General features: G+C 38.2%; 1 protein-coding gene across 2 annotated transcripts in view; it reads left to right on the forward strand.

Annotated features, from left to right (window-relative positions):
* Positions 1-7,913: 7,913 nt before the first annotated feature.
* GREB1 (growth regulating estrogen receptor binding 1) overlaps positions 7,914-19,530 on the forward strand; it is an 89,358-nt gene continuing 77,741 nt past the window's right edge. Inside the window, exons 1-2 of one of the 2 annotated variants that reach the window (XM_040060379.2) lie at positions 7,930-8,039; positions 9,230-9,311. The gene's annotated coding sequence lies outside the window, so the exon portion shown is untranslated. Of the gene's footprint in view, positions 8,040-9,229; positions 9,312-19,530 lie in introns of both variants that reach the window. The other variant, XM_040060382.2, reaches the window with a different exon arrangement.

The raw sequence follows: 19,530 nt of genomic DNA on the forward strand, positions 1-19,530 counted from the left end.
AGCCAAAGCTGTGTGTCACAGGGGAGATACTGATAAATGCCCATGTCAGGAATAAGGTAATTACAAGAGGTTTGTGAGTGAAGGCCCTCTAGGGCCAGACAAGAACCATCAAATGTGGCATGTCCAAACTAATCCTGTCCATTTACCTTGCAGCATCACCCTTTCCCAAGTCCCAGTTCCATTGCTTCTGCCCTTTCCTCCATACTTCTGATAATGTTTTACAAGCACTGACGTCTTGCTCATTTGCCAACCTCATCAGTAGTCTCAAAATTTCCAATTGCATTGATAACTTCTGTTTGTCAGACATAAACATTTGTTTAAAACACAGCTCCTTGTTAGACGGCCCATCTGTTGCTTGGTTGCTCTTTATGGCAATTAACTCTCTTCTACAGCAGGTAACTCTGTCATGGAGTTCTTCTGCCTAAAAAATTATGAACTGTTTTGCTTCTCCCACCCACACTTGGGGTGAAATTTCTAGTCACTTTCCTGATTTCATCAGATGTGTAAAACTGCCAGTCTGGTATGAGGAATTCAAAGCCGTGAAGAACTTTGTTCATATTCTAATGTGGTCAGACCAAACACATCAACTAACACTCTATCATCTTGAAAAAAAATACTGAATTAATTTTCATTTACTATGTGTTTCATAGCCCTTCCAGTTAGACATTCCTTTAGAGCAGCTTTTGGTATCACCAATGATATATCAGATGCCTTGATAGAGAATGCAGTTTTCTCCACAGCAACCAATCTTCAGTCAAGTACTGGCATGCTAATAATTCACTTTGTAGAAAAGTGTAGAACTAAGGTGAGTTGTTCTCATGCTCTAATGAATCAACAAGAATAAAAGAGGGAAAAATACATTACAGCTCCTCAAAGGCGAGATGTCTGTTTCAGGAGATTTGGAGTTGTGCATTTAAAGACATCATGCAAATGCTGGTTGACAGTATTGCAAGGCAAAGCTAGACTGCTGAAGGTGCAGGTCTTGCTATCATGGAAGGGACACATAATTACACCAAAATGTAAAAATGGTCATTTTTGTGTGTGCAGCATAACCTATTTGCTAACTTCTCTGTGGTGATGTAAGTAGTTCCATGAGGAATGACTATTTCTCCCTCTTTTTTGTATTCTGGAAGATGTATTTTATCATTGCAATTACAGATTGTATAAACCCACTGTGATAGAGCAGGTTTTTCCCACCTGGAACAGCAAAGATGTTTGGAGTAGATGTCTAGGGCCATTTTAGTTTGAGGTGATGTAAGGAATGTGCCAAGCACAGTTAAAATCATTCAATAGGAATTGGTGGTTGTAGGCTGGTCAGATATTAGGAGGAGGCTAACAACTCATAATTTGAGGATTAGGATACATGAATTCTTGTATTAACCCATGTAGAAAACATTGCATCAGCATGTAACTATGCTGTTGTTGTAGTCAGTCATAAGATCAAATCCTGTTGTTCTGGTGCTTCTCTGTCCTTGCCTGCTGACATATCTCATGGAGCGAAGAGCCTCACACGGATTCAGATTCAGGAAGAGTTTTCTATATTTATATGAAAATTTAAAAAATATTATTCTTTTAAATGAAAATTAGATTTTGAAGTAACTCACTTGACTATCAGGAGTTTTTTGCTATGCCATTCTGCTAATAAAGAGTTTTATGCTATTTATATTTTACAAAGCTGATACTTAAATATCATACATTCTTTAGTAGAACCATCCTGTAGATGAAAATGTAAATTATATGCCATTTACTCTTCTCTTGTTGCATATTAAAATGACGGTGCATTCTTTCAACACCCCTTTAATTATACAAAAGACGTTAATTTTACAAAACATGATTCTTCAAATAAAACATTTGCTTATCTGAAATCGGTTTAGTTTTCGTTACATTGATTCTTAATGTGCCACCAGGGGGCAATAATTCATTTCCTAAATCTGATCTTTTGCCATCAAAACCGGCCAGAACAGTGGATTCACTAACATTTTTAAATGACTGTGTGAAAGTCAAAACATAAGTTTCTTAAAAATGCTTCTTAAATTATTTGTGTAGTTTAATATTTTACCCTGCACTACTTAGGCATGTAGGTTTTACTTCAATTTTGAGCAGCTGAAATTTGACTGCTTCGTAAATGTTTTTACTGGTGAACTTCCCGCAGCATTGAAATGGTGAAAGCTTGTATTTCGTGTTGTATGGGATATATTTTGGTGGGTTTTATATTGCCATTTTAATATTCAAAGTTTGTTTTAATCACATTATTTTTCTATTCTTTTACCATTTGCTGCACTAATATACTATTAATATTTATTAGCCTATATATGTGATTCTGAAATTGGAAATATATCCATTAAAAGGTACCTTTATATCCTTATATGATTTTTTTTCTTTATGTACATAGTGGTTACAACATTCTGCAGTTAAAGCCAAGGCTGCTTTCTGTAAAACTACAAATCTGTATCAAATGCAATCTTTCCTTTCATGACAATAATCTCGTAACTGGATCTTACATTAGGTGCACATGTATTGCTGAAAAGATGAGTCAGAGGAAATACATTCCTGCAAATGTGCAGAAGTACAAAATCATGAAAGACAGCAATAGCTGTAAATATCTATTTGAACTACATGGGACTGTAGAGTTATCCATATTTTTGTATATTAGTATGTCAGTCTGTAGAAGCTTCCAGACTCTCCCTAAGGTCCTCACCACTACATAACCATTAGGCATAAAGGTGTAAGTTTTTGTGCTGTAAAATGTAATGACTTAAATCTGTTTCTGGCAATAGTAAAATCTTTCTTGATGCGCTCAGATTAATTTGCCTGAAAAAAAATTCTTTCTCTATACATGGCAAATAGTCATCCTTTAATCTTAGAAGGCAGATCTCCTATTTTTTCACTTTGTTGTGTGAGTGTGAGGAAGATTGAGTTAGTCAGATCGTAGCAGCACAGTGCTAACCAGCATTCATTTTTCTCATGTCTTGAATGACACCTAAAAGTCATGGATGTGGTATCACATTGGAGACATAGGGTTTAGTTCATGATACAAACTGAAGCTCCTGCTACCTGTATTTCAGAAAAGAAATTACGTGGATGGAAGAAGGACCCTTAAGGTGACATTAGGGTTGTGTAAATAGCAAGTATTTGCTGTATATGAACATTGGTGTCTTACTGAAAAGGTTCAGTGAATATTGTGTTCTTAGGAAGGCTTGGAAATTTGGCAGTAAGCCATCTGCCATTGTCTGACAGAGCCTGAGGATTTCTAGGCATAGGTCTTTACAGAGCCTGCTGGATGTTTTCATCCATGCTAAGGAATTTATCAACGGAAGAAGACTGCTGTTGCAAAAGGTCATTATTATATTTTTTGTTTGCATCTTTTCTGTGGCAGAGGAGGTAAAGATTCCCTGATGTATCTAATTTTGGCAACTTAAAATGTGTGGAAAAGTTGAAGTATGTCCTCATAAGGTGAGTTTTAAAGTATCCTTGAAGCTAGTGTGGGTTTTGTTTGTTTGTGGTTTTGTTTGTTTGTTGGTTGGTTTTTTGTTTTTCTGTTCTTTTGGTTTTGTAAATTTATTTTATTATATAATTTTATTTTACGTGTTATACAGTACCTACTTGAAATTAGAGTAGCTTGCTGTTATGTGTGCACTGAGATTTATGATTTAGCACATTTACTGATGGTGGGATTGTCAAGATGCATAAAAGTCATTCAAGCCTAACACCGAAGTACGTTGGCCACTTCCATCCTTTCCTCCAGTTTCTCACTCTCTAATAGCAGTGAGAACTTGGAATGGATCAGAAATTTTGGGGCACCTGTTTGTGCTGAGGGAAGGTGTAGGAGAAAGAGATTCTGGGGAAATGGCTAATTTGCCACTGGGAGGCAAGCTGTAATCAGATGCTGGAATAAACACTGGAAGAGCTCAGGTACTTTTTTTCCATTTTTGAGGCATCTGCATTCCTTCATGCTCTGCTAGTCCAGCTCCAGTGCTTCCATCTCTTACCATCAGGGAGTAGCACTCCTTGTGAACAGGTCCCAGGCCTCCAGCAAGATGAGATAACCTCCAGCCTCAGAGGGTTAAAACTAAGCAGACTTTTCTGCCTCTCTTCTTATTCTTCCCTTCCTCTCACATTTCCACCACAAGCAAAATGGAAGGTAGTTATTACCACTGGATGGTAATTTTTAAAAACCATTGTTTTACCATTACTCATTGTTTTACCATTGAGGAATGGCAAAATGGAGTTTTGCCTACAATACTGAGGAACTTTAGAATCACAGGTTCATTTAGGTTGGAAAAGACTTTTAAGATCATCAAGTCCAACCATCAATCCAGCACTGCCAAGTCCACCACTAAACCATGTCCATATGTGCCACATTGTCACATCTTCTAAATACCTCTGGGAATGGCAACTTAACCACTTCCTGGGCAGTCTGTTCCAAAGCTTGACAACCCTTTTGGTGAAGAATTTTCCCCTAATATCCAATCTAAACCTCTTCTGGTGCCATTTGAGGCTGTTTCCTCTCATCCTATCTCTTATTACTTGGAAAAAGAGACCAACACTCTCCTCGTTACAACCTCCTTACAGGCGGTTGTAGAGAGTGATAAGGTTTCCTTGAGCCTTCTTTTCTTCACCTTGAGTTGGTTCTGATCAGAAGGCAAATTCTAATAAATAATAATAGATTATTAATTGTAAATTATAATTTATATAATTAGAGGAAAGCAAAAATTATCAGTTTTTACATTCTACAGCAGTGAGTTCTATAATTTTAACTTATTAGAAAAAAGGAAGTAATTTTGTTTCAAATATGTCATAATTTGGTGCTCTGCAATTCCTGTGTTATGGGATACTGGAAGAATTTCTTTTCAGTGTACTTTTGCCATATTATTCTCAACTTAATATCTCAATAGATATTTATCAGCTCAGTTACCAGTTTTCCAGTTTGAAGATTCCTAACCTATGTAATATGCTTTCTGTGGAAGTTATTTCAAATCTTTAGTCACTCTTGTATATTGCTTTTTTGTTCAGATGTAGCCTTTTCAAATGTGACATTTGAAAGGAACAACACTGTAATCTGAAAGGGGAAAAAAAAAAAAAAAAAAAAGGGGGGGGGGGGGGCAAAAGGAATTTTTTTTTTTCCCTGATATGAGAACAATAAATCTGTGGATCAAATTGTCCAGAAATGTTGTGTAGTCTTCATCTTTGGAAGTTTCCAAGGCACAACTGGATAAAGCCTTAAGTAACCTCACTGCATAGCTGACTTGTCCTTGACTGTGAGATTGGGTTAGACACAGCCAGTGGTTCCTTCAAAGAGGCTGCCGATGATCCCACGGTCAGATATCCAGTCAGGGTACAAGAAGTCTAAAGCGTATGTTGCATCGCGTGGCAACAGTGACCATCGTGTCCAGGGAGGTTACAACCACCGGCAGGGAAACAGACGAGACAAGTCTTTGTTATAAGCACGAGAATCCATTTATTCCCCCCGGGTCGGGGAGGGGGTGAGAAGGAACAGGGGTGAAGACGAAGAGAGCGAGCAGGGGCAGGGCTGTGGGTTTTCTCGGGTATTTTAGGGGAGGAGTCTTAGGTTTAGGTCAAAAGGGAGGAGATCAGATTTCAGCCTCCTCAAAACAGGACTCCACAGTGTAGACTTAATGCAATGTCAAACTGATATTTTCTTCTTTATTCTCTTCTTTTCCTAAAACATTGTGTGTGCCTTTTTGACAACTGGTGAGCATTGAGCTGTTTTGAGATAATTGTCTATGGTGCTCAAACCCCTCTTTACTATGTGCGTAGGAGTCCATCATTATTCATGTAGTTGGCAGCTGCAGCCAGAGAAGGGAAAAAAGCATCAAAGAGTGGTATTGTGAAGTGTGGCTTTGGGAGCAACATCCCTCCTTTCTCTCTGAGCCAAGTTACTTCCCTGAATTTGGACAAAAGCAGATAGTAAGGAGAAAGTAAGTTTGGAGTTGCCTGGTTCTGTGGCTGCTGCTGTTGGCTGAAGCAGTGGCAAAAATGTTGGTTCAAAGAGAGAGTTGTCTGCTGCAAGGGAAAAGGACTGCACTTCATGCCACTGGCGTGTCCATTGTCCCTGGTGCTCCTGCACTGGAGAGACTGAACAGAGCTAGACTCAGCTTTATTTCCCTGACCATTCTGCTGCCCTCTGGAGAAGTGACTCTTCTGGCCAGCTGCTTTTGTTCTTCCACGGATCTCCAAATCTCTGTAGAGTACCCATACTGTCAGCATCTTGGCTCCGAGTGCCACTGTGGCTTGTTAGAGCCACAAGGCAGATATGTTCTTGCACATCTGTTGTTTTTCATTTATTAGTACTTAATTGAACCTGCCTTTTCAATAATCCACTGCTATGAGATACACCTGCAACAAGTCACTGTCTATATTTGTGTATCCTGAATAGTCTTCTGTCACTTCAGTATTCTGTGCTTTACAAGGTATCAAGCTTCCTTAAGGCCTGTTCACCTCATCAGTCTGCCATTGGTGAGCCACTCTTCTACTAATGAAGTTGGTTTAAGGTATATAGCTAGGTCTTATAACTGGTAGTTCAGCAGCTTTGTGTTTTGTGTAAGAAACCTGTCGTCCTGGTGATATGTTACTTCCAAATTCTAAAGCTTCCTTTGCTGACCAGAAAGTTCTGCCCTTCAGAAATGGTGCTGACAAATGTGACATCTCTGGAGTGTTCTATAAAAGCATCTAGATGATTTTATAGAGATATTTTAGCACCAGAATAGATATAAATCTCATTATCTCTCCTTGTTTTAACCTTTTTTTATTTTTGAAGTTTACCTGTTCTTAAAACAAAACTTCTGACTTAGTACAGCTTAGGAGTGGTATGGTTTGGTGACCATACATCACTTGTGAGAGCCAGAAGCGACTCGAGGCCTCCAGAGGGAGACGCCTGTCCACCTAAATAAGGTGTGTAACCTTAAGCAGTCAAGATCTTATAGAAGTCTTCTCTCCACAATCTCTGACAACTAACATAAACACTTTATAAGGACTGTTTTATCATGTGTCTAAAATTAGGTCCTTAAGAAAAACCTGCTGGTTGGCTGTAATCATGTGTGACTTTTGGGAGCCCTGTACTGGTCACCTGAAAGTGCTTCTAATCACCATAACTGCTCAAAGTGAAAAAACCCCCTTTGAACAAATTTGTCATTCTAGCTGAATGAGATTCAAGGAGTTGTGCTGGTGTTTTCTGTGATCTTAAAGGGGTTATTTCATAGCTGATAATGTTAAAAAAATGTGACTGGTTGCTTTTTCCCCTTCATTCTCCATTGCATCATCAGAGTCTGCTGGTATTTAAGTCTGGCTTTGCAGGGGAAAAGTTTGGAAGCTTCTTTACAAAAAAGCTATTTAGAATAAAGCTTGAGAAACAAAGAGCATAAACAATAGGTAAGCTGGATTTGGGAGATAACTAGCAATCCAGGGTACTTTTCTTTATCTGTATAGATCTCTTAAACTAATCTCCAAGGGGCAGGCTTCGGCTACTGTGGCTTGATTTTTTTTTTTTTTTTTTTTTTTTTTTTTTTTAAAACACACAGATAACCCCCCGAAGTTTCCAATTTCTCCAAAAGACTTCCACTTTCCCTTTTCACCCTCGGTCTTCTTGTGCATTTTTCTGGTTTATAACTCTTTTTTTCCCCGGGGCTGCTGAAATTTGCACTTTAGATCCCAGAGCCGACTGAGGCACGTCTGGTTGGGAAGATACCATATTCCATGGGAAGCAGGGGTGAGGATGCCTGGGCGGAGAGGAAAAGGCGGGGGAAGGGCGAGGGGTTGTATTCTTGACCTTAGGTAGCTGGTGCTGAGAGGTAGCGCATTGTGTGGGAGCACAGAGAGAGCTGGAGCTCGTGGATGGGAAGGAGGGAGCGAGGAGGAGGGAGAAGGAAGCTGGGACAGCGAGGGGGGAGGAGGAGGAGGAGAGAGTAGCATCTCTATCTTTCTTTGCAGACCACGCTGCTAAACAGCGAGGGGAGGCTCATGCTTCCCTAATATCCATCACTCCCTGCTCCCAGCGCGGTCGCAGACACAGCAACAAAGAGGTAAGAGCCGTGCAACTTGCAGAGCTGTAGCTTCTGCCAAAATAAGGGGAAGCAGCAGCAACAATAGAGAGAAAAGATTATCAGCACCTGGGAATGCTCCGAGACGGCAGGGGGGTAAGTGGAAGGCAGCGCTCCCGAAGGTTAGGGAAGCGTTAGGCGCAGCAGCAACAGGACCGGAGCGAGAGGGAGCAGGGCAGGTCCGCGGGGATCGGGACCGCCGCCGGCAGTCCTGAGCTGCTGTGTCCCAGCCGCCTGTGTAGGAGGAGGAGAGAATGGGGTAGCAGCATAACTGAACTTAACAAAGCACAGAAATCGTTTATTTATCCAAAATACAGTTTTGGAGTGAACAAAACTATGAAAAAAATTCATTATTTCGTGCATGTCAGAAAAAAAAAAATAACAAAACAACAAACAAAAACCCTCCAGAGTTACAGTTTGCATATTGTTTTGACTTTTTTTTTTTTACTTGGAAGTTTAATTTTTCATTTTAGGACAATGTTTCAGATCAAAACTGCAGTTAATAGCAACAAAAAGAAAAAAAAAGACAACATTCTCAAAATAATGTGGGTTTTAAAGTCAAACAAAATGGGCTGTTTGACAATTACTTTAAGAAAATATTTGTGATACCAAAACAAGGTATGGTGTTTGACCTGAGAAACACTGTTTCATTTCATTTAGGAAAAAAAACCCCACAATTTTATACTGGCCTGAAATGAAATTTCTAGTTTTATGTTTTCATCCACTCAGACTAAAAAATCAGCCATTTGGTTAGATGTATTTATAAAGTGAAATGTTTATTTTTAGTTGTGGATACTGGGAGCTTAAATGAAGGAGACAGAAACCATAGCATCTCTACATTGTAAAAATTGATGTTTGCTTTTTGCTTGTGCTTTGTCTCATTTACTTTTTGAGGTATGGGCTACATTGGCTTCTGAATTTTCATAGTTGCTTCTGAAATTATTCTGAAATTATTAATTAATAAAAGTTATAGTGTTGGTGTTGTTAAACATGTAGAACCACCTACAGAGAAAATTAATAGTGGTTTGTATGTCTTACGAGTGAGAGTCTTTAGGACCTAATGTTTTGGGGGGGGGGGTTTTGCTATAAAACATAGAGTCATTCTCTGAAGGTGGGCGTTCTGGAATATTTGTGCTTAATTGGATGTTTATGTGTTTTCATCTCAACATTAGGTAACTAAAATAGCTGAAGTGAGCTGATGTGTGAGGGAGGAAACTGGAACCACCATTCTGGTGCATTGGGAACTTGGAGGTGGTAAGAGTTAGGTTTGATTTGCTTTTTTGTCAGTGTAAATTTACTGGTACAAGTGCACATCAGATCAACATCAGGGTCCACACTGGTCTACATTACCTCATTTTTCTTATAAATGAGAGAAAAGCCACATCACAGCAGTGGGACTTCTCTTCCACTAGTTTTTACAATGATGTTAATTTCTTATTTCAGTTGTTTTATTATTTTCTGAATATAAGTAGTCTGACATTGCTCACCATGTCTGGTGTGGTAATTGTCACCTCTAGATTTGAAATTTACTGAAGTTAGTAAACAATCAGGGTTTTTTTAGTAAAAGAAAAACAAAACAACTTGCTTTCCTGTCAGCCCACCCCCTTGCGTATACAACTAGTTTGGCTTTGGGTTTTGGTGGGGGTTTTTGTTTATTTTTTGTGTGTGTGTGTTTGGGGTTTTTTTTCCCCTTTTCTTTTGTTTTCTTTTTTTCCTATAATTTGATTTGTTGACTTTGGGAACAACTGATACATTTTTGAAACCTCTTGTTCTGTTTTGTCCTTAATGTACAGCTGTTTAAGAAAATATTGAATGAATTGAGGCCCTAAAAGTGATCTTTTATTTCCTTAGAAAACCTAAATGCACTATGTAGAAAATTACATTTTTATTTTACTTTTCTTTTTGGTTTTGACTACAGTTTTGATTTTCTGTAGCTATTGTTAAAGAAATGGCATGTTCTCGCTGTGGAACATTTTAGCTGTGTTAGAAGCATAAAGAAATAGTAATAAAAGAAGCCTAACACAAATCTACCATTGCAGGGAAATTTCATTTGAAGCTAATGTTCTTTTCTTAAACAACAGTTAGCTATTGTTCTCTTAACACAGCTTTCTATGAATTGTATTGTTCTTGAAGTTTATAAGGGCTGGATGCAAAGCTCCCTGAAGTCAGGAAGAGATGTTCCATAGACTTCAAATGACTTTGGATCAGGCCTGTCACGTGAGATTAGCTCCTGGCAGAAGATGTAATAAGCACAAGCCCAGAAAGGAATGATTTAGGGATGGAATTTCACTCAGGCCATGATCATCTTTGTGCTGTGAATATCTCTTAGGCACAATGTTTTTATTTTCTGTTAAAAGTGCCTGTATTCTTTAGTATTGGGAATATAGGGTTTTCTTCTCACTTACGCCTCAAGTCTATTGTCTCTTTGTGTCTGTATTTAAATACCTTGTTAGGGTAGTCTGTCTTTGGATATAACAGCTCCGAATCTCTCAGATGGGATTTTGTGTTATTCAATAAAACTGTTCATAATATACACAAAGTTAAGGAGAGAGATTTCTAATGTGGAATAGCAAGTTAAAAACAATGGTTTGAATTCTCTTATTCCTTGTTAAACCAAAAAAATGTAGTCTGTATAAGAAATTACTGGCTTTTGTAGTTTCTCTTTTAATAAAACTACACCTGTCCCCAAAACAGATAGCCACTTTTCACATTTTATACAGTTCAGACATTTGCAATTTTTCTGCATTTGAAGCTTATGGATCTTGCACACTGTAAAAGTAACCATGAGAAAAACAGTATAGTTTTGTATAATAAAATAAAAGGAGGGCATTTTACACCAGAGTTAAGTAAAGCAAAATTTGGATTAGAAAGGTGTAAGCTTTCAGAGGTGATTCTTAGTAATAAATCAAAGCCTGTGAGACTCCCAGACCCTCTAGTGATGCTGGGCATAGTTATCTTTAGGGGAAAATTGCCTTTAGTTCTTATTGATTGTGGTTTTTCTAATGAATAAAAAGCCTGCAAGGTGAATGATAAGTGATCTCTCACTCCTTTTTTTCACCTTCATATAAAATAAAGCATTTACTTACTCTCAGTTGAGATCAGGCATAGTCGGGGATTTATTTCATGTGAATAAAAGCTACATGAGCGGCATAAAAGGCTAGTGGAACTGCAACCAACCAAATCTACATGAAAACATGCCTACTTTCACAAAAACATGCCTGCATTTGTGTATTCCACATGTGCACAGGAAAAGCATTGCTTCCTGGACAACAGCTGAATATTTCTTTGGTTTTTTCCCATGCAGACTATGGTTAATGATTCTGTTAGTTGGGAAATCTGACTAAAACTTCTTTTAGGCAGACTGTGGCAGGAAATATTATCATTTACTAAGGAAATTCAAATGTATCACTAATGCTCATTTTATAGATATCTGTAGCTGTACCTTTATAATTACACTTAAGGATTCCAATGATCATTGGTTTGTTTTCCATTTGCCTTCATTTGCCATTATCCATGTGTTGCCTTTCATGCCTAAATACTTATGTGAGGAATAAAAGAAGTCTAAGAAGTAACTTTGCCAGTGGTGTGTCTCTGAAGAAACAGTAAAAGAAAATTGCCATTTAGACATTGTATACTGTAGGAAAAATGCTGTAAAATATAAATACTGATTGAGTGTTATATGAAGAAAATAACCTTTTTTCTTGTTAAACAGCACAGCAGTACTTCATATACTAAAAGCAATCTCTAATTATGTTGATGGCATATTTATATAATTATGCAGTAGATAAAAATGAACAATTATTTGTAGAAACTGTATTAACATAACAGGAAAGAAGATACACAGTAAAATATAGAATCATAGGATATCTCCGTTTGAAAGGCACCCATACAGATCATCAGGTCCATCTCCCAGTTCCTCGAGAGCAGGACAACCTAAAACTAAACCACACGGCTAAGAGCATCATCCAGAGACTCCTTGAACTCTGTCAGGCTTGGTTCTGTGACCCTGTGCCAGTGTCCAACCATCCTCTCAGTGAGAAATTTTTTCCTAATGTCCAACATGATGCCATCTTCCCCTGGTTCAGCTTCGTTCCATTCCCTCTTGACCTGTCACTGCTCACCAGAAATGAGATTGGCACCTCTGCCTCTGCTCTCCACCCTGAGTACTACCGAGGTCTCCCGAAGTCTTCTGTTCTCCAGGCTGAGCAAACCAAGCGACCTCAGCCACTCTTCAAAAGTCCTGCCTTTGACACCTTCTCGTCACCCTCCTCTAGACAGACTCTCATAGTTTGATGTCCTTCCTAAGTTGAGGCACCCAAAATTGGACACAGCATTGCAAGTGGGGCTGCAGTAACGCAGTGCACAGAGGGACAATCACTGCCCTCGACAGGCTTGCTATGGTTGGTGATGCTGTGCCTCGTAGGACATGGCTGGACCTTTGGGCTGCCAGAGCACAATCAGATTCACATTTCCCTTAATTCAAACCCTCAGATCTCTTTCCATGGGGCTGCTCTCCAGCCCAGTTTGTATGTTTAACCAGGATTGCCCCATCCTAGATGGGGAATTCAGCACTTGATCTTGTTGAATTTTTTGGGTTGGTGATTGTGCTGCTCTCTAATCTCTGCAGTTGTCTCTCTATGTAAGACCTCTTGATCCTCAGTTGAGTCCACAGCTCCTCCTGTGTTTTTCAGCAAACTTGCTCCTGTATCCAGATAATTTATGAAAATATGAAATAACACTGGCCCTAAAATTGAGCCCTGTTGAACCCTATGGGTGACTGGCTGCCAGCCTGATGATACTCCATGTACTCTAACTCTTTGAGCCCTCACCTTGTCACTTTTGAAAAAGATGTCATCTTAGAAGAATCTTCATGAGAAGTTTGTCTTCAAAATAACAGTGGCTTTTGGTCTGTATGAAATAGAAGTTGTGTGACTGTCTTGAGCAGCTTTGAAGTGTCAACTGTGAATTTCACAGTATTGTAACTTAGAGACAACCTTCTTCTCCATGCCTAATGCAGCAAGAAAATTAAGAAAGGCATGAAATGAACAGAACTATAACAACTTCAATTTTTAGAGTATCTCGTATTTGCCTACAATAGTCCACTCATGAACATTAATACCGATATATTTGTGGCCTCAACTTGATCTGTACACTGTTTCTTTTATAATTTGTGCATAAACAACAGTTTACGGACTAGACAGACGTGTTTTAACTTATGTAAATTACCCTTGCCTAAGTGCATGCACGCTTCTTCAGCTGCTCCATCATAGCCACTCATGGCAAAAAACCTTTTGTCTTTGAGGCCTTAACAAAGAAGGAGACCTTCAGTTACTTTGCACGAAACCACTTCTTTCTTGCAAACTGCATTTCCAGCTTCATGCTCAACATATCTTTAATTCTTCTGCCATTACTTCCTCTTTGATCAAACCTAATCATAATCTTATTTTCATTTAGTGGGTTGGGAAGGCAGAAATGGGAGATTTTGGCAAGCAGTTAATTTAATGGTCTGGTCTACAAGCAATCTGTACACTGACAATCCTACATCTTCCAGTTCAACTGTGACATGTGGAGGTTTAATACAGAAGGGAAGAAAGCTCCTGTTCAGAGAAAAAATAGGAGGAACAACTAGAAAATCAGGTAGCGTTGCTGTTTTCTGGGAAGATGTGCTTAGCACATTTACTCTGGTGACAGAGTAAAAGGGAAATACTGTCTTTTCCTTGGGATTATTAAGCAGATATTGTGTTTGCTGATGCAAAAACTGGTCTTACTCATACTAGCTGTGTTAGTGAATTTCTTTGCTTAATGGACCCAGTTGTCCTTAATGGATCTGTCTTTGCTCCACCACTGATTATTCCTTTTTTCTGATATGCTGCCGCTGCATATTTCTATAGCTTAATTCACATATGTTTTGTATGATTTAGAAAATTGCTTCATCTGATTAATTTTGTGCTCCCATCCATCGGAGTCATGATGCCATAACATCACTATACATATGGATGTTTTTGTATGGAGGCTCAATCTATCTAGTGGGCTGCCTTCCCAATATGTGGAAGCTAATGATTCCAGGTGCTGTATGTATCAAAGTAGATACATGTCTTCATTTGCAGTTTGGCTGATTAGTAGAGAGTTTAAAAAATTGTAATATTCTCCAGCATTCAGAAGACTCAAGTCTCCTGAATTTCTCACTGCATATGTTAGAAAATAGATGTCCCTGATAAAGATCTAGATAATGACTTTAAAATACCCCAAAAAGGCAAATGCTTCATTATCCCTCTGCATTTCTAGCATTTACTTATTACTGTGCCTTAAAGGATCCCTACAATCTCAAAAGGTCAGGTTACATTTTTCTGTTAAAATACCAACATCGGTACATCTCAGGCAGTGATTGTGGATAGTTTTCTACAGATTTTAGTATGGCTTTCCTTGTGTGTATGTCTTCTTTTATCTGGTGAAGTTTCCCAATATGTTCTGATGCTTATTACATTTTTTTTTTTTTTATTTCTGTTATGCAGCCAGCATTTCATATGCACAAGGGGAAGGCAAAGGCAGATGAGGGATCCAATTGGCAGTATCAGTTTGGTGTGCAAAAGGGTGCAGCAACAGGGGCAGGTGACTCGGCTTGAGTTCATTCCCAGGTTTCATCCCATTGATGATGTTCACTGTGTGAATAGTGTTCTCTCTTGGGTTCTCTTTAAAAGAAACACAATGATTTTCCTCCGAGGCAAAACTTAAGCATTGTTCTGGAACGAATTTATTTCAAAAACTGTTCCCGCTTGGGAAAGTGGATGTATGATTCTCCTAATCCCATGTGATTTTCTAATACTATTGAAGTAGGTCTCTCTGTGTGTAATGTGATAAAACATCCCTGTTCATCTATCACATGCTTTTAGTTCCATGCCAAAAAATGCTGCTCTGATAAAAGCTTCAATACAGCCTGCATAATAATGAAATTAAACTGACTGGGAGAAGGACCACACACAAATAGTTATGTCAGGGCCATGGAGGCGAGCTGAGGCCCAGAGATACTTTGGCCCAGCATCAGGTGATGTGAACACGGTCCTGCAGTGTGAATGCAGGCAGTTCTCCAGGCCTGGACATAAAGGCCTGGCATCTCTTCCTGGGCCACATGCTTGTAGCAGTAGAGGTGTAAGGTCATGCTGACGGGTCAGTCTGGGTGTGAAGTAATGGTGTATAGGATGGCAGCAAGAAAACAGTGCTTTATGAACGGTGCTATTCCCATTTTGAATTAGCTTCACTGTATTCATTGCTTTTGCATGCAATTTGGTTTCTTTGGCACTGTGTTTACGTCCTAAAGAAAAAAGGCTGTCTTGAATTCAAGCTAAATCTTACTCAGTTGGAATGATCCCTTTAAACTTTGCAAATGAGATCTTAATCTACAGGAAAGCTTTCTGAGTTGTTTTGTTGTTGTTTTGTTTTGGTTTGTTTTTTTCCCATTGTGTGCTTCTGTGGGCCCAGGATAAAATAAACTTTTCCTTTTAAGGCACAATTTTTGATATGTCCAATTAGAAATTTCTTTCACAGTTTCTTTTTTTTTAGGTTATGTGGTGAGAGTCTGGAAATTCCTAAAGATCATGTTGCAATGGAGAAAGAATAGTCTGACAAGCAGCAGGACTGCAAAGGAATAATCTGTTCCTTGTATCTTCTGCCTACATCAGAATTAAGCGTAGCTGCAGCCACAGAATTTGCCAGTGCTCAGGGCTGTATATAAATGCATACACATGAAAAGTGAGCGTGTTTTACTAAGGCTTTATTCACATATCCTCTTCTGTCTGCAACTGTGCTGGCTGAGATGGTTCCTGCCCCTAAGAACTCCTTACTGTACTTCTTCCAGAGAGATGACTGTGCCAGCCAAGCTGCTCCTGTGCATGGCTCCTGATCCATTCTGCTTGAAATGAATAAGGCTGGTGAAAATCCATTACTGAAACAGCGTTAACTTTCTTTACTGAAGAGGGTCAGAGATTGTTCACAAGGAAAATAATATGTGTAAAACCAGCAGGGCAATTAATTTCCAACGTCAGAGCAATAATGAGCCTCTATAAAATAGATTGTAATCTTTTGGTAGGCACTGCCAGAGCTGGAAGATTTGTTGATGGCTTGTGTGCATTTAATTTATGTCACTGATTTTTCAATATTTTCCTCTTGTTACATAGTTATGACCTTAGGTTTGTATATATGTTACCTGTTCACAGGTAGTTTGTGTTATCCATGGTCAGGATTCAGTTAAATGAAAGTACTTATAGACTTGGGGTTCATTACGTTTCCCCCCCCTGTTTTAACTTTATCTGTTTTACATTCTTGCTGGAGCTGCTCTGAGGACTCTGTACTGATTCAGAATCAGGCCTCCTGTTCTGTTTAAACACATGCAATTTATTTTAAAAATAATGAGATTGAACATAAATCATCAGGATCTGTCACTGAACTGAAGAAATCCTTGGGTTCTGGTTTAATTCAAAACTACCAAAATCAGAAAGATCAATTTGAACAGTCTGTATGTGGCTATCACCAGCATTTTTTCTGAAAACTTTATGTATTCTAAAACTTTTTTTAAAAAACCTCTTTTTTCCCCTCTTTGCTATTTTTTTTTTCCTTTTCTTTTTTTTCTTCTTTTTGCTGGTTTCTGCCTTATTTTTTTATGGTAGGAAACGAATATAGAGCAGAACAGTTTTTAAAGATGTCAAGATTCTTGTTTGTTTGAATCCCATACCACTCCTTCTGTGAATTCAGTTTCACTCTTTTCTGGCAGACATTAAAATAAATAAACATTGGCTGAGCTGAGTTGATAGTATTAGGTGATTTAGAACTGGCTTTAAAATAAGCAGTATAAATCCCAGTGTTTGTATTGTATTTTTATTATATAATTTATATTATATTTTTTTAATGTTGACATTTACCTGTTATCCTATATTTGTTGCATTAACAATGCTACATCATTGACTTTTAAATTAGGAGGCATAATATCAGTGTAGAAAAAAATAGTACTGAAGCCAGTTTAAAAAAATCAGTGCAAAACAATTTACCATTTGGGCATAGTTCATTAAACTAGAGATAGTTTAGAAGCTTGTATGCTGTGAAATCCATCATACTTTGGACCAGTCTTTGTTCTCATTTCAAGCTAAAGAACTTCATGGCAGGATAATATTTTAGCAGTGTGTTATAAAAATTGTTGTCAAAGCACGAGAGACTGAATAGAGACATAGTTTGGTTAAACTCCAAATTTGTGCATATGTATGGAACGTCAGTAGGTTGGTCTTGTAAAGGGTTTTTACTTGTAAATATGTGATTTCACTTGTATATTTGGAGTGGGTTTTCAGCAGGACCTCCCATAATAATAAAGGAGAGAAAGGGATTTCTCTTGGTGTTTGCCTGACTTCCAGTTAGGCTGGATGTGTATTTTTTCTGCTTGACTATTTTGTGCAATTTCAGTCCCTCAGAAAGCTCAAAAAGCACCCATGATAACTTTGTTATCATAACAACTCTCTTTGGGGGAGTTTTGTGGGAAATTATTCTCTAAATATTCTGGAAAACGGGGAAACTGATCCAATTATCAATCACAGGTGTGTAGAAAGCGAAACAGTTTGGAAAAAATGTTAAAATCACATTTCTTTTTAAAACATGAATGTATAGAAATTGATCTCAGTCCTTAGCATGCACACCATTTAAAATGTGTATCTTTATTGAGTGAAGTTATGTCAGCAAGCAATATCTGCATGTTAGAAATAGAAATCTGTATGACACTGACTAGGTGGAAATACTGTGGGTACATGTGCACAATCAAGGCATCATGGTGACAACGTCAAGGCACTTTAGGCAGAGTGGTTGGCTTTTAGAAGGCAGGTGTTTGGACTGATTTCAAAACCAGAAAATCAGAGTTTTTTTGGTTTTTTTCCTTGTTGACTTTTTTCCTTCTACTCCCTTGTAAAATCTTGGTGTACCCATTGGTACGTTAGGACACAAATCAATTATGGAAAGCAAAATAAATTCTTAGTTTATTGGCTAAATTTGGAAACAATTTTTTCTGACCATCCTTCAAATAAGGATGTCGGAGTGCAGAGGTCAGGGTATAGAAGCCTTGGGATATCAAAAGGTGGTGAGAAGAATGGCTGGGATTTCCAGCAGCCTAAGAGTATTCTTTTGTCTCTGGTGGTCAGTTGTCGAGGATGATGCCTGTGGACATCAAAGAAATGTCTAAACTGTGTTATCAAGGCCTGTCCTTTGCCCCCTGCCATGTAATGGGCCTTTTTTCAGGAAAACATTGGGAAAGCTGAGAAAGCGAGCTGTCCTATCATAGTGCTATTAATTCATCAAGAAAGCGGTTCAATAACATTTGCACTAACCAGTAAAACAATCTGTTAGTTTCTAAAAATGGAGATTATTCAAACCTATAAATTAGACACTGCACATTCAAAAATTCGTCCCCCCCCCCTAATGTGTATGTAATGAGATCTTAGTTTCAAAGCGTTCCTTTTTTGCCTTCTTGGAAATATTGTTGAGAACTGGTCTGAGTAACAAAATGGAAGAAAACAAACCCCCTATCTTCCTTTAACACTTGCAAAGAAGTTTGGTTTGTAGGGTGTTTTTGTTTGGTTGGTTTTATTAATGTGTTATGTTTACAGAGGTATTTTTAAAAACAAAAAGAAGCCAATATTTCATGCAATTCATGCTTGAAATATTGACTTTGATGCCTGAAAGGGATATGCCATCATTTTCAAGATAATGTATTTCAAATCCATTCACCCTTTTAGTATACCGGTGAAGGAACAGCTATTGTGAGCTGTTTGTGCTAAATGCAATAAAATATTATGAGAAAAAAAAAAAAAAATACTGCTTTCTTCTTGTAATTTTGGATTTCTTTTTAGTGATCAGAACTCCCTAAACCTTCAGTTTTGCAAAGAGATATTGCAAATTCTAGTGGTGAACAGCTGGGGTAATAATCTGGTCCTGAACCATGTAAGATCTTATTAAGTATAAAACAGGGACTAAGAGAAAGGAGGGCAGCCTAGAAACGGGCCTGTGCTGGTGATTCCTGTGAACCAAACTGTGATTTTTTAGCTGTTCAGAGCCAATGTACCTGTGTCAGTATGCAATGCTGCTGCCATTCTTGAACTGAGTAGACACAATGTAAAAGACATTCTTCACAGGACTGAGGACTCAAAGCAATTTCTGGCTCTGGATCAGTCTCTAGCAGTATTTGATAAACTCAGTTTTTAGGATTCACTGCTATGCACACTTTGCTGAGAGTATATTATTAATTAGAATGTACTTGAAATCTGTAATAAAATTAGACCACATAAATACATATGACTGCATTGTCATTAAAAAGCTACATGATTTCAATATAAAGATACTTAAACCAAATGGTAATGTATGTATTAAAAAGACCCCCAGTGGTCAAATCAACAGCACACTTAAATAGAGGAAATCAGAGCTAGGATTAGGATTGCTAAAATGACTC

Source organism: Hirundo rustica, chromosome 3 (assembly GCF_015227805.2).
Source record: "Hirundo rustica isolate bHirRus1 chromosome 3, bHirRus1.pri.v3, whole genome shotgun sequence".
Lineage (NCBI taxonomy): Eukaryota > Metazoa > Chordata > Aves > Passeriformes > Hirundinidae > Hirundo > Hirundo rustica.